Genomic DNA, 4,819 nt, shown 5'->3' with positions numbered 1-4,819 from the left:
CATATGGTGTTTTCTGGTTTTCTCCGTCAACCGCTTCTGGCGCGGCGCTCCTCACGCGTTAAAAAATCCCGCATCGTGCGTCCTGCGTCTGCTGCAGAGGGATGGGTGGACACATGTGCACCGGGATTGTGCACACCCATTTGTACTAGCGCGATGACGGGTGGGCTGCCGCTGCTCCAGGTCCCGCTCGTCGGCTGCTACTCCTATGTCTTGTGCGCATAAACGCCCAGCAAGCTTTTCCTGTGCGCGGTGTTGCATCTCGTCTGCATGTGCGTGTGGGGCCTGGCTGACCGATGCATCGTGCGTGCCTCACCTCCATCTGCAGTTGGAGAGAGATGGACTGGCAAAATATCTCCGTCAGCCCTTGGCCACCTCCAGTTTCCCTTTCCACCTCTCCAATCTCCACCGCCGCTGCCGCCCCGCCCCCTCTCGGTTTCTCATGCTGCCGCTCCGACGAAGAGCGCGCCGCTGGTGCTTAGATTCCGGGGACATCTCATGGTCTTAGTTGACGGAAGGAGGGGAAGAGCAGCCGCGCCAGGCGGCATGCCTTGCTGTGCCGCATGGCAGCCGCTGCCCCATGCTTTGCCGGCGCCGTCTCATCGTCTTCATAGACATGCGCATCTCTGTCAGGACCGCGCGTCCATGCCTCCCCATCTACCGGGCTGGAGTGGCCGCCTACTGGTTGAGGCATCGCGCGGCATCGAACGTCCTCGGCTGCTGCCGCTGCTGCTGGCCGGGTCCCTCCTCTCGCTCCTGCCGAGGTCGCATGTTCGTCGAGGCATCAAGACGCCTCACTTTCCTTTTCTTTTTCCCTATTTCTGATCTTGCACTTGTTTCTTCTTTTTGGACCTCTCTGTCCGCTGAAATTGCAGGCTGAGGTGAGCACCATGAACATGATGTTAGTGGCTGATATAGAGAGATCCTCGAACAGGGAAGTAGCAGTTCTGGAGGAACTCGAAGATGTCATGTTTCAGGTATGTTCACCGGAAGAGGGGTTACAATTTTAGCATGTCCAGTTGGTTCATGTAACCTTGCATCTTCCTCTGGCTGGCATGTCCAGATTGCATACATGGTATTGATGTGTTGGTAAAGTCCTTTTAGATGAAAAGAAAGTGCCTTTTTCTTTCAATATAGTTGACCTGTGAATAGTTATATTAACAAATGTAAGAGTTTTCTGAATTTTACCTTCTCATTTGCAGTTTTGATGTGAATCGCTACAACAACAATTAGAAGAGACTGTGCATTGCAGGTTCAGAACCAATTTCTATGGGTATGTACAAGCTGCTTGTTTCCATCTTGGTTTTAAATTGGTTTTACATTGGTGAATTAGCATAGCATACTGAGTGTTGAGCTTTATTTCATCTACATTTGGTTCTGAACATGTGTGCTTTTAAGAAACTTTGTATTCTTCTCTATTTTGAAGAGCCCACAAAGAGACTAAAAGAATGGTTGTAATTCCTTTCTGTGGTTTATGAACTCTGGGACTAGGCCGAACTAACTTTGTTTAACAAATAACTTCCTCATCCCTAAATAAATCTGTGTTTGGCTGATTTCAAGAGAAATGTTTGATCATCATTTTCAGATGATTGACATACGGATCTTAGCGAGATTCAAGGGAACGCGTGATGTGACTGTGCCTTGTATAAGCAAATCTAAGCTGTTGAGGTAATTATTCTGTAAGTGCCTTCTATAAACAGTTAAACACGCAACACATCTGTATGTTCTTTTCATATGGTTCTTTATATAAGTACATTTCAGTAATATGTGTCTTGTTTTACTTTTGTCCACGGTGACTATGGCATTCTTGGCTTCTGTTATTATGTTTGAGTGTAAAATTGGTTGTTGAACTGAGGAATATGCTAATTCATCATTTGTCTCATTCGTTCTTGTAAATAGTTTCTACTCCATGTGGTTATGAGCTGCTATGTTTTTCCAGTTACAAGTGTCCTTTGCTTAATGGCTGAGTTTCTTTTGCTCGAGCCAGACCTGCAAGCCCGATGTAAAACTCACTGCGTGCACCGTGTCGTGGCTTAGTCTCTTCGAGTTTCAGCGTTGACATCACATTTCTCTAACTGGCTTGCTTAGCCATGGACAGTGAGACCACCCTTCATTGATTTCTTCATCTATATGTTTATTCTAGGCATCATGTCTTTGTTGGCTGCACAATTGTTCAAACTCTATCCTAGCTGTAGGTTTATTTGAGGGAGATCGAGTAGGAGTGTTTATTTTCTATATATAAAATGGATTCAACAGCCAACTTTAGTCAAGAACAAACCATTATTGTTTTTACGGTTTTATGAGGTGTTGCAAGATTGATTTGAGTTGTTCTCATTTATGGTTTTCAGATTATTCTATCCTGAAGTATTGGTTTATTACTGAGGAAGCCTTAAACAGAGAAGCTGAATGCAGTTTTTGTATCTTTCGTCAAAGTCCTGAATGGTCCAATGAAAATCTTGGTATGTACAGTTCAGAGCTTCATCACATTATAGTAGGGAAAAATGGTATGCAGAATGTCAAAAGTTTCATTTTGGTCCATTAGATAGTTTATAGCTTTGTCACTGGAGGTGTGACAAAATAATCGCAGCTTGTGAAAATTATATACAACCATGAATGCTCCATAGTTTTCCATGCAACACAGCTACTGAATCTGTAAGACATGCTTATTTCTGGCAGAATCTTAGTGGATAAATTAGCATTGTGTAAGATCTGCCATGATAGTTTTCTCAATACCATTTTGCATTTTGGGATTGTTTGAGTACTAAACAATGTTAACAGGTTTACCATTTCTCATCTCTTTGTGATATCCGTAGGTATTCTGGTGTCTCAGTTAGTCCCCAGCCTCTTTCACCGACCCATAAATTATCTGTCTCTAGGTCTCCTCAATTGTATTCTGGTTTAGAACAACAAAACTTTTTTTGCCTCAGCTACTTTGTCGGTGTCGTGTATGTTGTCATGGATTTGATGTCATGTAGTTCTCGGTGTTTTATTATACTTCCAGTCTCAGTATATGACGGCATGATATGATGATATTACCCTAAACCTGCTCTCCCACTCATTCAAATCAGGATGCCAGCGGACGCGTCTGCTGCGTGTCCCCATCCGCCTGCAACGTTCGCAACTGTAATCACAGAATTAGCAGTGTCTCGCGTCCGCGACTTTTGGCTGCTCGCTATGCCAGGCGGGCACATGCGGACGTCCACATCCGCCTTGCAAACTCTGTATACATCAAGCATAATGCAATCCAGGCTAGAAAATGACCAAAGAAACATCTTTAGTTGCAAATGAGGCCCAACATCATGTAGACATACATAAGCTGAATCTCATGTAAAAGCGTACACACGCTCAACCTCCTACAACAGTAATTTAAGAGTTAGCTCCACCTGTTATAATAGTTTTTTGACCAATCTGACTCTGGAATATCAAGACGAATTGCTCCCAACAAATTTGTGTTATGCTGACTTCCATAAAAAAAGTCTATGCTCAGTTGCATGCATTAATCCAGTTTTAGGACTGAACAATAGATTAATACACACATATTTCGCTGTGATTTGTGGCAATTTTGCCGCAGGTACAATGCTAAAAAAATCATTTTTTGTTCAATTTTATGGTCAAGATCTTAGGTTGATGATAACTTGATATGTGGTTCTCCTGTAGCATTAGTTATATTTTGGATTATCTTACCCAAAACTAACTACATGAAAAATGACTACTTTATTTTATACCATGTTAACTTAGGCCTGAAATATGAAAGTTACTTATCATACAAGAAGAGGCAAAATAATATTTGTACCGTATTTGGTTCAAGTCTACCAGGTAAATAATTTCAAATGATCAGATTGAGTTGTTTTAGAAATGAAAAATGGAACTTGTCCTTGTTTATCTTTCCTTTTTGTGTTAAAATAAGAAGAATGATACACCACACACTGCCCTTTGGTTATTTTTGCTCCATGCGTTTTGCAGCAGATTATTATTAGTAGATATTTAAGGCTTTTTTACTCTACCTTAGATTTTTGACATGATTGGTGTTCACATTTCACCAAAGATCCTTCTGGATGCTTTGTTGTAGATACTCTAGCTCTCAAAAGCAGTCTGTAAGTATCAATATAGATAATTTAATCTTTATTTCCGATTGATTCAAGATACACACATATATAATGGCTACCAATGCTCTGCATCACCCACATAATTGTTGGTTCTAATTGGCTTCTTGCGCCATGTTTTCCTCTAGCGAAGAGTGAAAGCCACAACTTGACGAGGACATTCTCACGGAAAAGCCTTGTATGATAAACATCCAATTCAATGCTATTGCATGCTTCTTCGCCTATGACCGGCAGAACACAATGTATAGGATGTTTGGACAAAGAGCTACAAGGAGAGCACTCTTCAACGATGGCAATATCCAATGAAGTTGCAAATTGTTGGATGTATGTATATGTGTACCGAAGTTCAGTTGAATCCCTAAGGAAGAACCAAACATTTATTTCTATCTTATTATATGCTATCTTAAATGCAAAAGTGTGAGCTATGTTAACAACTGTTTTAGTATGATGTTTGGAAATGTTAATGATTACAGTTTTTGCACGCTCAAGTATATATTTGTAAAAAAATCATCTCAGTTTTTCACTAAAGGGGTTTTCATTGATGCCCTAACTGGTTGCTCAAACCTTAAGTTACTACTTCCTCTGTTCACTTTTATAAGGCGTTGTAGATATTTTAAAAGTGAACGGAGAGAGTAACAAATACACATATTTTCAATGTTGGTTTTAAATATGATTTTGTGCCGTCTGGTGCAACAAGTCATATTATTAGCGCCGCTGGG

At 41.3% G+C, this 4,819-nt stretch overlaps 1 long non-coding RNA gene across 7 annotated transcripts; it reads left to right on the top strand.

Moving 5' to 3' along the window:
- The first annotated feature begins 322 nt into the window (after positions 1-322).
- LOC119295828 lies at positions 323-4,591 on the top strand. 7 transcript variants are annotated; one of them, XR_005144345.1, is made up of 7 exons: positions 326-761; positions 873-974; positions 1,200-1,270; positions 1,583-1,665; positions 1,985-2,094; positions 2,346-2,456; positions 4,229-4,591. It is a non-coding gene; the product is annotated as an uncharacterized LOC119295828 (long non-coding RNA). The 7 variants fall into 7 exon arrangements; XR_005144343.1 differs by having other exon boundaries at positions 1,937-2,094; XR_005144346.1 differs by having other exon boundaries at positions 323-761; positions 1,937-2,456; positions 4,234-4,591.
- Positions 4,592-4,819: the final 228 nt, after the last annotated feature.

The sequence above is a fragment of the Triticum dicoccoides genome, chromosome 4B (genome assembly GCF_002162155.2).
Source record: "Triticum dicoccoides isolate Atlit2015 ecotype Zavitan chromosome 4B, WEW_v2.0, whole genome shotgun sequence".
NCBI lineage: Eukaryota > Viridiplantae > Streptophyta > Magnoliopsida > Poales > Poaceae > Triticum > Triticum dicoccoides.
The sequence above is the reverse complement of the archived record's forward strand: the minus strand, read 5'-3'. Positions and strand labels throughout refer to the sequence as shown.